At 44.2% G+C, this 13,593-nt stretch overlaps 1 long non-coding RNA gene across 1 annotated transcript; it reads right to left on the reverse strand.

Moving 5' to 3' along the window:
- Nucleotides 1-10,272: 10,272 nt before the first annotated feature.
- LOC140422727 (uncharacterized) lies at nucleotides 10,273-10,825 on the reverse strand. The gene is made up of 2 exons (XR_011947566.1): nucleotides 10,659-10,825; nucleotides 10,273-10,542 (listed from the first exon to the last, which is right to left on the reverse strand). It is a non-coding gene; the product is annotated as an uncharacterized lncRNA (long non-coding RNA).
- Between the last annotated feature and the right edge of the window lie 2,768 nt (nucleotides 10,826-13,593).

Below are 13,593 nucleotides of genomic sequence, written 5' to 3' on the forward strand. Positions count from 1 at the left end.
GTATCACTGCGCGCGGGTGTAGAGATTAAAGGAGCCAAGGTGGTATATATTTGGACAAGGGAAGAGACGGGACTTTCACTCAAAATGAGAGTTCTTTGGGGTGTAGGTGGATAGGCGGGGTTTGTGTGCTAAAAGGGGATCTTTGGGCTTTCCTGCGGCCGGGCAAGTGGGAAAGGGACCCGGGCGGGGGCCTCCACGCTGGCCGGTTTAAGCCGGCCAGTGAACGGGAGTGAGGTGGGGGGAGGGGCTGCGGCCATCGGAGCCTGGCAGAACAGGGTCCGAGTGGTCTAGCCAGGGTGGAAAGTTGCGGGGGAAGGAACCGAGGGTAGGGGGAGGAGTTTTACAAGAGGCAGTGGACGGGAGGAGCTGGAGACCTGGGGTGGGGGGTTGGGGGGGGGGGGTGTGGGTGGGGGGTGGGGGGGGGAGCTGTGTAAGATTAAGGGTGACTACGGGTAATCCCTGATTTATTTTTGTCATTTGTTTATGTAAACATGCGTGTTGAGGTTTGGGGATTGGTGGGTAGATGGGATCGTTGTTGTTATTATGGGGACTGACATATCTTGCTGATTATTGTTTATTGTTGATGGATGTAAATGTGGGAGAAAATGTGAAAATGGAGGAGAATAAATAAAATAAAAAAATAAAAATAAAGCGGCTCTTAAACTCAATCCCCCTGTTAAAATGAAAGCCAACACATCATACGCCTTCTTAACAACCCTATCAACCTGGGTGGCAACTTTGAGGGATCTATATTCGTGGACCCCAAGATCCCTCTGTTCCTCCACACTTCCAAGAATCCTGCCTTTAACCCTGTATTCAGCATTCAAATTCGACCTTCCAAAATGAATCACTTCACATTTATCAATGTTGAACTCCATCTGCCACTTCTCAGCCCAGCTCTGCATCCTGTCAATGTCCTGTTGTGAATCTGCTTGTGGAATTCAATTCAATTCATAAATCTAGAAATGAAAGTTATTCTTAGTAATGGTGACCATGAAACTATAATCATTTTTTATGAAAAACACATCTAGTTCTCTAATGCTGTTTATGGAAAGAAATTTGCCATCTTAACCCAACCCTGACTTCATGACAATCCATATTCACAACAATGTGCTTGACTGTTACCATCTCTCCTAAATGGTCAAGCCAGCCACCCAGACCACCAGCAATTTAATTGGATAACATGGGGAAACGAAACCAATGTCCGGTCTATTCCTAAGCTAATCACTTGTAGAATATTTTGTCCAGCTTTGATATTGTTTATTTAAGGAATGATCCAAATGCATTGGATTTATTTCACTTGCTTGGTTCCTGGAATAAGTTGTATCAGAAGAATATAAGGGGCATGGTGGATCTACTTTCTCTGGAGTTCAGAAAAGTGAGGTCATTTGAGGCAGTCAATAAGATCCTGATTTGATTTGACAAATTGGACGAGAAAAATGCACTTCCCCCTGTGCGTGAGTGCAGAACTCGGGAGAATTCTTTAAATTATTGATCGCCCTTTTAGGATATAGATTAGGAGATATTTGCAATTCACTTTCCCCGGCACCGTATGCCTGCCCACGGGTTTCCATGTCCGTGGAGTAGCTGCACTGGGAAGCCCTATTAACACGGGAGTATAGAATGCCACCAAAGGCGGACCCGCCACCGAGAAACAGGTGTGACCGCAGGATCAACTTTTGAACTCTGCTTCAGAAGGCTATAGAAATGGAGACATTTAACATTTTAAAAGCGGACGTAGATAGATTCTTGTGAGGCGGGGAATGAAAGATTATCGGAATACACAGGAATTTGGAATTCATAGCAATGTAGCCAGAATTCTTGGGTCGTCAGGATTCATTTTTCCCATCGGCAGCGCACACCGGCCAGCGTCATTCGCGGTGGTGTAGGGTGATTTTAATTGGACATCTCATTGACAATCAGCGGGAGGATAGAATCCCACCATCAGCAAACGGCGCCGCCAAGAAGTATACGGCTAGGGGACTGGAGAGTTCCGCCCCTTATTGAATTGCAGAGCCCTGTCGAGGGGCCCAGTAACTCATTTATGCTCGTATTGCAGGTGTTCGGCTGCATGTATATAACTGCCCATGTTGAAAATATTTTCATAGAATCGGCAAATTGCTACAGTGCAGAAGAACGCCATTCGACCCTACCAGTCTGCACCGACTCTCTGAAAGAGCCCTGCATCGAGGTGTAGGTGACCGTATCACACGTAAACATATTTGGACATGGGGGACAGTAATCATGGCCATGACATGACTGTGGGGAGAAACCAGAACAGCTGCAGTAAATCCACGCAGACACGGGGAGAATTCGTAAACTCCACACAGACTATGACGACTTTATTATAAGAATCGTGAAGCAAAGAATTTATGCAACAAAAGTGCGCCCATTGTAAAACGGTACAAGCCATTAATTTCCACATGGAAAAAGGGATTTAGTAAATTAAACCAGATTGTTCTCATTGCCGCCTCTTGTGTACTCCTGTTTATTTTGATTTCTGCCGTGTTGTAAAATGTTCAATACAAATATAATGAAGCTCTTGACTAATTGCAGGAATGAGGGGTAATACATCACAGGAGACGCAGGCACAGGTACATTAGTATCCTAATTTTAGAGAAGTACACGGACAGCAATCACCAGTTCCTCTCTGTAACACGTGAAGGGTTATTCTACAAAAGATGAAAGATCTTCGGATGTGATTCCCTGGTCAGGTCGGCAGTGCACCTCCGCCACTGGATTTTACGGTGGCATGAGTTGATTTCTTTAATAAAGACAGGGAGAAGTCCAAACCGAGTGAAATAACGTTTATTTACAAGAACAATATGTACAATAACCGGTAGATCCTTGCCGGATTCTTCTGTGGTCGGAGCCATAGTGGCCGACCTTTTATACAGCGATTAATGAGATACGCCGCTCCTGGACCTCGTACTCCGAAAGGAGCATGAAGAAGAGAGGTATTCCCACCCCGTAGGTCCCGTGCGGGAAATTACATTCCTCCCCGCCCCCCTCCCCCACAAAGTTCAAAGACCACTTCGACGAGCGATGATTTAGATTTAGATTTTGTTTATTGTCACGTGTACCAAGGTACAGTGAAAAGTATTTTTCTACGAGCAGCTCAACAGATCATTAAGTACATGAAAAGAAAAGGAAATAAAAGAAAATACACAATAGGGCAACACAAGGTACACAATGTAACTACATAAGACCGACATCGGGTAAAGCATACAGGGGTGTAGTGTTAATGAGGTCAGTCCATAAGAGGGTCGTTTAGGAGTCTGATAACAGCGGGAAAAAAGCTGTTTTTGAGTCTGTTCGTAAGTGTTCTCAGACTTTTTAAAATCTCCTGCCCGATGGAAGAAGCTGGAGGAGTGAGTAAGCCGGGTGAGACGGGTCGTTGATTATGCTGCCTGCTTTCCCCACGCAGCGGGAGTTGTAGATGGAGTCAATGAATGGGAGGCAGGGTGGTGTGATGGACTGGACTGTGTTTATGACTCTCTGAAGTTTCTTGCGGTCTTTGTACGGGCAGTTGCCATACCAGGCTGTGTCAGCCGGACAGATAGGATGCTTTTTATGGTTCACCTGTAAAAGTGGGTAAGAGTTAATGTGAACATGCCGAATTTCCTAAGTTTCCTGAGGAAGTATAGGCGCTGTTGTGCTTTCTTGGTGGTAGCGACGACGTGGGTGGACCAGGACAGATTTTTGGAGATGTGTACCCCTTGGAATTTGAAACTGCTTACCGTCTCCACCTCGACCCCATTGATGCTGACAGGGGTGTGTACAGTACTTTGCTTCCTGAAGTCAATGACCAGCTCTTTAGTTTTGCTGGCATTGAGGAATAGATTGTTGTCATTACAGAGATGAGGAGAAATTTCTTCAGCCAGAGAGTGGTGGGTATGTGGAATTCATTGCCACAGAGGACGGTCGAGGCCGGGACGTTGAGTGTCTTTAAGACAGAAGTTGATAAATCTTGATTTCTCGAGGAATTAAGGGCTATGGAGAGAGAGCAAGTAAATGGAGTTGAAATCAGCCACGATTTAATGGTGGAGTGCACTCGATGGGCCGAATGGCCTTACTTCCACTCCTATGTCTTATGGTCTTATGGTCTTACACCACTCCACTAGGTTGTCAATCTCCCTCCTGTATTCTGATTCATCGTTATTCGAGATCTGGCTCACTGTGGTCGTATCATCAGCAAACGTACAGATGGAGTTAGAACCAAATTTTGCCACGCCGTCGTGTGTGTACAGGGAGTATAGTAGGGGGTTAAGTATGCAGCCTTGCGGGGGCTCGGTATTGTGGCCTATTGTGGAGGAGGTATTGTGTTTATTCTTACTGATTGTGGTCTGTGGGTCAGAATGTCGAGGATCCAGTTGCAGAGTGAGGAGCTAAGTCCTTGCTTTTTGAGTTTTGATATGAGCTTGGCTGGGATTTTGCTGTCGAAGGCGGAGCTGTAGTCAATAGATAGGAGCCTGATGTAGGAGTTCTTGTTGTCGAGAAGCTCTGGGGATGAGTGTAAGGCCACAGAGATGGCGTCTGCTGTGGACCAGTTTGCGGCGGTACGCGAATTGTAGTGGATCAAGGCATTCTGGGAATATAGAGGTGATGCGCTTCATTACCAACCTCTCGAAGCACTTCACTATGACTGACGTCAGGGCCACAGGACGGTAGTCATTGAGGCACGTTGTATCAGTCTTCTTTGGCACCGGTATGATGGTGTTCTTCTTGAAGCAGGTGGGGATCACGGAGCGGAGTAGGGCCAGGTTAAAGATGTCCACGAACACATCTGCCAGCTGGTCCACGCAGTCTCTGAGTGCATGACCAGAGATCCCGTCCGGACCCGTCGCGTTCTGAGGGTTCACTTTCAGGAAAGCCAATCTGACTTCGGAAGCTGTGATGGCGGGTATGGGTGTGTTATGGGCTGCTTGGGCACTCGACAGCGGATTGTTGGTTTCCTGCTTGAATAGAGCATGCAATGCACTGAGTTCATCGGGGAGGGAAGCGCCGCTGCTGGAGATATTGCTCGGCTTCGCTTTGTAGCCCATTATTTTGCTTAGGCCTTGCCACAACCGCCGAGAGTCTGTAACGCTATTCTCTCTTTGCATCTCGGACGGCCGTGCGGAGGTCGTACCTCAATTTCAGGTATGGGTCAGGGTCGCCTGACTTGAACGCCTCACACCTGTCCTTCAGTAGGGGGTCAATCTCGCGATTGAGCCATGGTTTCTGATTGGGGAACGTACGCACTGCTTTCTTTGTCCACACATTTGCTGAAGTCTGTGCCGGTGGTGGCATACGTATTTAAGTTGGTCGCTGAGTTTTTAATTATCCTACCTAAGCCCACACCTCCACCCTATACCCGGAACCCAGTAACCCCACCTGACCATTTTGAACATTAAGGGCAATTTAGAATGGCGAATCTACCAAACCTGCACATCTTTGGACTGTGGGAGGAAACTGGAGCATCCGTAGGAAACCCACGCAGACACCGGGAGAACGCGTGTGGACACACAGTGACCCAAACCGGGAATCGAACCTTGGACCGTGATTCTATGAAGCAACAGTGCTAACCACTGTGATACCATGACGCCCAATATTTCAATTCCCGTTTGCTGTGTTAATTTCCTGTCTTTGTCATCTACCATCAATTACTTTATTCTATCCCCATCATGAGCCCAGGAAAATATTTGCTGCCCAGGGAAATATCTTCATAACATCTTCAGAAGAGACTGAAAGCTTTCTATTTGATTCCAGGCAATCAACTTTTGATTACTTGTTCTTTGTCTTAAACGGAATTTTTTTGTGTGAAGATAACTTGCTAAGTTACAGTGATGTTGCACTCTGTGAATTGTCCCAAATTCAAACAGTAGTGTTGTTGGCTTTCAGCTTTTCATTAGTGTCTACATCACCTGGTCTCCAAAAGAAGATTTATCCTTCTGGCCATGGAATCCACCTAAACTGCGTGTTTGCTTTATGGTCTTCTTAAAATCCCTTTAAATGTCAGTTTTTTTCATAACCATTCTCGTTGAATAGATTACACTTTTAATTTCGTGCCACCTTGTTGTATGTATTTCTCATATGCGACAGCAACCGCCGAGTGCCTGTTGGAGTAATGGACCACATGTTGCAAATTAACTCAATATTGTTGGGTCAGCAGGGCAATGTAATAATCCCCATTACTATGGCCACATACGTGGAAGGGGAGGGTAGGGGGGGGGGGGGGAGAGAGGACGTCTAATTTTGCTAATACTGTTGCGAAGACTTGTCTGATACTGATGAATGGGACCTCGCACTGCTCCATCTATTCTGTTTTTTTTAATAGCTTCTTATTAAATGCCCATCCCGCTTTCATTAAGTTTTAAATCGGGACGACTATTGTTGCAACATTGAAAGCCTTACTAAGGGGGTGGCACGGTGTTTAACACTGCGGCCCCACACCACTAGGGACCCGGGCCCAATTCCAGCCTTGGGTTACTGTCAGTGAGAGCTTGTACCTTCCCCCCGTGCCTGCGAGGCTCTCTGGGTACTATGTTTTCCTCTCACAATCTAAAGATGTGTAGGGGGAGGTATACTGGCCATGATCAATTGCCCCGTAGTGTCCAACAATGTGTATGTTAGGTGGGTTTAAGGGATTAGTTCGGCGGAGTGGCCCTGGGTATGGTCTCTTTCAGAGGTTGGGTGCAGAATCAACGGGCCGATTGGCATCCTTCTGCACCGTAGTGTTTCCATGATGCTATGATTCTGTCAAATACATGTTCAAATTCCTGCGCTACTGCAAATCTGTAAAACACAAACATCCATTCTGCTTGTGTCAAAATAGGTCAATTAATCTGAACATATCTGCCAATTCAAACTTAAAATTCACAATTTCTGGACTAAAATAGAAATACAACTTTTTCTGATAACAGGCAAGGGATAATTCTCTGCTGGTTTGAAAATAATGATGGGATCAAAATGTTCAACTGGACGTCATTACGTCAACCGAACCAGAGACTCAATCGGGGGCCCCTTTGTTTAATATTCTCGATATTAGTCTTTTTTTACGATCTCTCGAATCTTTCCTCCTGTCTTTCTTTCTCGTTGTCTCAGCTGTGTCCGGCATAAGTTGTATTTGAACCTGAGAAGAAGTTGTGGTACGAGATTGGTATGGATTGACCATATTCATTTATGATATCCCAAATACCAATCAATCCTGTTGAATTAAAATTATCTCACTCTTACAGGTGTGAATTGTATCCAGATTAAAATTCCCACATGTTTATCAAGAATATCCCGGAATCATGCCTCTGCCAGGAAAACATGACTCCAGGCTTTGTTACCTGGTTGATTCAAATATCTTAAATTATAACCTCAACGATCACAATTTCAGAGAGGAAACATTAACGCCTGAAACATTCACACACGAATATCATACATACACAAGCAGCGAAACACATCAGCTGCTTTAATTAAAAAATAAGAGAGATGAATTATGTAAATATCCTTACGGTTTCTGTTCTAATCTTCCAAAGTGTCTGTTATTAAAGACCTCAATGTTAATTTCCCCATAAAAATAAACCTTAACAATAACATGACTCTACGAACCTCCACATGAAAAAACAAAACACACAGCTCATAAATCGCAAACAGTTCATCCTCAGCTTTCTCTCGCACCTACCAATTCATAAAGGGACAGAGCACTGCTCACTCACAATCTCTTGATTAAAATAAATACGATCCTCCGTTCTACTTGCTATAAAACTTAAATTATTGCCGGGCTGCACAGTGGTGTGGTGGTTATCACTGCTGCCTCACGGCGCCGGTTACCCGGGTTCGATCCGGGCCCCCGGTCACTGTTCGTTTTCATATTCTCCCCGTGTCTGCGTGGGTCTCACCACCCACAACCCAAAGATGTGCAGGGTAGGTGGATTGGCCACCCTCAATTACCCCTTAATTGGAAAATAAATAGGAAAAAAATAAATTATTGTAATGCCTGATTATTTGTTGATTCGATATCTCAAAAACATTGTGACCAAAACACATTATGACCTACAAAACCGTTGTTCCTTATCTAGGGTGATGTGATAGCACAATACAATTCTCACATTTGTTCCAAATTCCGCCAGGGGTGATTAGATTTTCCACTTTTCCCACGTGTCATTGAGATCCCATAAATCCACAATTAAACCATATATCAAGTAATTTTGACACGTACGTTTCTGACAATTTAAAAAACAAATAATTGCCTGCTGAAATTTTCTGCTCCAATTTATTTTCCCATAACCTCTTGTTTTCCTTTAAACCAATTTCAATTTCGTTGCTTAACCAAGTTAAAAATAAATCTCAACAGTTCATTTTTAACTTGTTTTGAACAGTTCAGATTGGATCGCGGCCGAACTGCAAGCTTATAACGTGATCCTGGCCCGGAAATGAATTGAAGAATTGTTTAACACAAGCTTGTATTTTATCTACAACTTCATTAACTCTGTATTTGATTAATTTTGTTATGACGTTTCTCTTCACGGTCGCAAAAGACATTGTTTCACGATTTCTTGACTGAGTATGTTTGCGCAGTGCTTTCACAATCAGTTAAAAAGGGGCCATCTGTACCATTGGGCGGAGGTCAGCGGCCTCTCCCGATAAGCCACAATCACTGATGTTTCCGGGAGGAATTAGTCTGCTGTGGTGACCTGCACCGGAGCGAGGAGAACCACCATCACTAGATATGCCTGAAAAGGCTTGTTTGTGCTTTCCAGTCCCTTTTTGTACAGCACCTTAGAATGTTGGAATTCACCCTGTTTTTACATTTTATCAATTGGGATGATTTAGGAAAATGGACAGTCACGGACTTAAGTTGTACATGTCCAGATTTAACTTTCCCTGACATTCTATTTTATTTCCCTATCCCTGCCAAGAGACCAAACAGTATCTAACAGTAATAGAAATATTTAAACATTTATAGAAAGAAACGGCTGTGCGAATTCGGGCCACCCTATCTCACTTCTCTAGGCAGAGCGGCTCACTCCCCTCACCGCTCTATAGAGGAGCACTGCGTCGCTCCCTTTCTGGTCTCACTTGTTTCTCTAGGCAGATTATCTCACTCCACCCAATTCTCTGGAAATGAAAAGTACGTCGCTCCCTTTGGGGCCTCAGTTGTTTCTCTAGGCAGAGTATCTCACCACCACCCCCCCCCCCCGCCCCGCCCCGCCCCCCAATGCTCCAGAGATGAGCAGTAAATCGCTCCCTTTGGGGTCTCTCTGGAGAGAAGCGCTCTCTCTCTTTTCCACACACTCCCTTAATCTGGTCTTGTTTACCCTAAATTCGGATCCGCCCATCAGTTGGCAAAACTGCACGCCAGCACCCAGTCAGGAGTATAATCGAAGATAATACTCGCCAATCTGAGGTCCTATTGTTACGTATAGCCCAGGTAACCAACCTCTGCTGCCAAACTATTGCGGAGAATAGTAAAGCTATTTGACCTCAGTATATTTCACTGCTCCATTCATGAGATACCAGGAGAAGGCCCTTGGAGTTAAGTATCCAGTTTATTCAAGCTATAGCGAGGGCCTCTGGCATTCCTAAAGGGACACCAGGGAAGCGCAACTTTAGCGATGGTGCAGGCATTTATACTTCAAGATTCGATTAAGTTAGCATACATCAATCAGTTGTTACTAGTTATCTATGTCCAATCAGGATTATTGATTAAGGTTACATTATGCATCGCATATGAGAATAAATAACCAATCAGGTTAAGCGTATGCATGCTTAATTAAACTATCCAATAATTACAAAGGCATGTTGTTGCTTTGCAATTGGTGCTATCGGTGATCTGGTATCGAGGGTGCAGCCATCGATCACCTCCCCCCTGCCATTTTAATGGCTCCTTTATGCCATTCATCCATCCTCCCCGCTGTTATCAGCAGTTAGATCAGAGGCGCAGCAAGTGGTATAGTGTCCCGCGTTGAGCAACAAACCTTGAGACTTAAGACTTGCAATTTCCACTCCTGGATATTGGTCACTTCATTGACAAATTGGGTCCTTGTATTATTAGACTTAGCAGCTTATTTTTAACTCTGTACCTTCTCGCAGTATAATTGAACTAAAGGTTTTAAACTGACTTCAATGCAATATTTATCTACTGGTGCCCAAATGGCTCTCTTCAAGTAACAACGGTGCATATAACGATTGAGCGTCAAATTGAGTTCTGAGATACCAAATGTGTATACAACTGAAAGAAAGACCACACATAGAAGACGGCAAATCCGCATAAAGAAAAAATAAACATTGTGAACAAGGAATGAGCGAAGCTATTTATTTATAATTGAATAGATACAATAGGGGATTGGGAAGCTACAATTACAATTAAGGCACAATTTTCTTGCACATTTCAAAGATGAAAACGAAAATGCTGTCTATGTTTGTCACAGTTACAGATTCAGAATCATGAACTGGTCGTATTTCATTTCTAGAGTCCCCAAGAGAGCATGTTTTAATTTCGGACAGCCGAGTTCTTAATAAACATCTGAGGAAAATCTTTGGAGTCAGAAATTAAACGGATCACTTTACCTGCAAAAGAGGGAGGAAACAATGAGCAGATGTTTACATCGGAAATGTTAATCATTGATTCATTTAGAAATTTTCTAATCACTCTGACTGAAGTGTGATGGATTAAATATCCTCACCTTCACCAGTGTAACGGCTGTGCTGTAGAAAATACTCAAGAAGAACAGGGTGATGAATGTAGAAGCAGTTGTCCAGATGTTGCCATTATCATCCTCATAGTCTTCAGTCCAGATGCGGTCTGTAGAATCTATAGAGATAAAACCGAGGACATATAATTCGATCGTTTATGAATGCAGAATGTCCTTGTGATTTATTCATACATTCAATTGTAGCATCCTCAAGATACAGACTCTCATCAATTTCTGACTGCTATTGACACCACCGACGTTCTTCCTTTACATTCATTCTGTCCAAAAATAGGATTTTCCTGTGTGGAAGTTTCTGTTGGTTGACTTTCATACAGTCTCTAAATGTAGAATATTATAATGGATATTGCGAGAGGCTCACTAACTGAAAACAATTATTTTAATGACAAGTACTGATAATTAACCATCTGGCGACTGTGAATATACATGTTCAAGATACCTGATGTGAATTAACATCTTGTCCGTTTATGTGTGATCGAAATACTTTCACAACTCCATAACATAAATCAGTTTCCATGTGAGAACATTGGCTCAGTGTGTTTATTCGGCATTTCATTTTTACGGCAGGAAAGTCTGTTAGAAAAACGCATTGGAATTGTACTTTCGTCTATAGCCTGACACATGTATTTGTTTTAATGTGTGTGTGTGAGTATATGTGTGCGTGCGGTTGTGACCTTCTGTCTGTGTCTGTTTTCGTAACTTTCTCCTGTGTGTAAGCATTTGTCTGTGTTTGTGACTCTGTGTCAAAGTGTGTGTGTCTGTGATTGTGTGTGCCCGCGCATTTGAGTGTATCTTGTGTTAATGTGCGTATGTTTGTGTTTGAACCTGTGTCAGAGTTTCTATTTGTGTGTGTGTTGCCCAGCGTCAGTGTGTGTATGTGCCTGTGTGCGTGTCTGAGTGACCTTCCCACAGTCTGCTTAAGTGTGTGTGTGTGACCTTGTACCTGAGGAGAGAATGGTGTTTCTGTGGTTGTGTATGCGTGTGCTGATTAGATTGTGTCAGGGTTCCTGTGAGTCTTTATGAATATGAGTGTATTTGCGACCTTGTGTCAATGTGTGTGGGAGTGTGTTTATGTCAGTGCGTGCGTGTGCGGGTGCTTGAGTGCCTGCTTGCGTGACATTTTATGTGTGTGTTTGGGTGTGTATTTATGCTCCTAAATCAGTGTGTACACGCATGTCTGTGACCGTGTGTGTGTATGCAAGTGCATGCATGCTCCTATGCCGGACTGTGTATGCGTTTACGAGGCCCTGTATGTATGGCGTTATGTCAGTGTCTGTTTGTGCATGTTTACCTTGTGCCAGTACTCGTGTCTGTCTAATCTTGTGACAGCGTGTGTGCATGTGGTTGTGTGTGTTATGTGTGTTTGTGTATGTGTCAGTGTGTTTGTGTGTGTTTGTGAGTGACTTTGTCTTTGTGTGTATGAGCGTGTGTGAGTGTGTACGCTATGTTGTGCCACTGTGTGTATCAGAGTGTGTGCATCTGTAATGGTGTGCTTGTGAACTTGTCTCAATGTGTATACTGGAGTATGCGCTTTGGCTGTTTGCGCGGGTGTATGTGTGAACATTTTGCCCCCATATGTCTGTACGCGTGAGTGTGTCTTTCTGTGTGACCTTGAGTCAGTGTGTGCGAGTGATAACATTTGCGAGTGTTGGGTTCGATTCATTTTGTGTGATTCTGTGAACTTGTGTCAGTGTCTGTGAAGATGGGCAGCACGGTAGCATTGTCGATAGCACAATTGCTTCACAGCTCCAGGGTCCCTGTTTCGATTCCGGCTTGGGTCACTGTCTGTGTGGAGTCTGCACACCCTCCCCGTGTGTGCGTGGGTTTCCTCTGGGTGCTCCGGTTTCCTCCCACAGTCCAAAGATGTGCAGGTTAGGTGGACTGGCCATGATAAATTGCCCTTAGTGTTCAAAATTGCCCTTAGTGTTGGGTGGGGTTACTGGGTTATGGGGATAGGGTGGCGGTGTTGACCTTGGGTAGGGTGCTCTTTCCAAGAGCCGGTGCAGACTGGATGGGCCGAATGGCCTCCTTCTGCACTGTAAATTCTATGATAAAAAGATATGTGTGTGAGAGATGTACGTGTTTTGTGTGTGTTTGTGACCAAGTTTCACTGTGTGTGTGCGGATATGCATGCTCGCGTGTATGAACTCTTGTTTATGTATGCTCGCCTATGTGTGACCTTTTGCATGAGTGTGGGCATATGTGTGGGCATATAGTGTGAATGTTGGCTTGCGTGTCTGTTTGTATGTATGCATCTTTTTGTTACCTTGTGTAAGTGTGTGTCCCGGTCTGAGTGCATGCACCTGCAGGATTGTGCTTGTGAGCAGTGCGTGTATGTGAGTGTGGGTGTGTTAATGTGTGTGACCTTTTCTGTAAGCGTGTGCGTGTGTGTGTGACTTTGTGTTAGTGTATGTGGGAGTGTGTGTGTTCGTGTTTGTGTGACGTGTGTGTGCACATGTTTTGAGTGTGTACGTTGGCTTGACCTTGTATCAGTGTGCATTTCTCTGTGTGTGTATATCTGTGCGTGTGTATTGTGTATCTCGTTCTGTGTGTTTTTCTAAGGAATTGTGTCTTTGTGAATGTGTGTGTGTATTTATGTGTCTGGATGTGACGTGGATGTGTGAATATTCGTCTGTGTTTTTGTGACCTGGTGTGTATATTTTTATGTGTGCATTTGTGTGTTTGCGGCGTTATATCTGACCTTGTTTATATGTGTGTGCTCCTTTCTTGTTGTGTGTGTGCGTGTCTGCTTATGACCTTAGGTCTGTCTGTGCTTGGGTATGTGCAGGCGTGTATCTTGCATAACTGTGTGTCTTTGTGTGAGTGTACACATCGGTATGATTGTGATTGTGAACTCGTGCCTGTGTGTTGGTGTACGTGTGTGTGAGTGTGTGTGTCGTTTTCGTCA

Source organism: Scyliorhinus torazame, chromosome 5, assembly GCF_047496885.1.
Source record: "Scyliorhinus torazame isolate Kashiwa2021f chromosome 5, sScyTor2.1, whole genome shotgun sequence".
Taxonomy (NCBI): domain Eukaryota; kingdom Metazoa; phylum Chordata; class Chondrichthyes; order Carcharhiniformes; family Scyliorhinidae; genus Scyliorhinus; species Scyliorhinus torazame.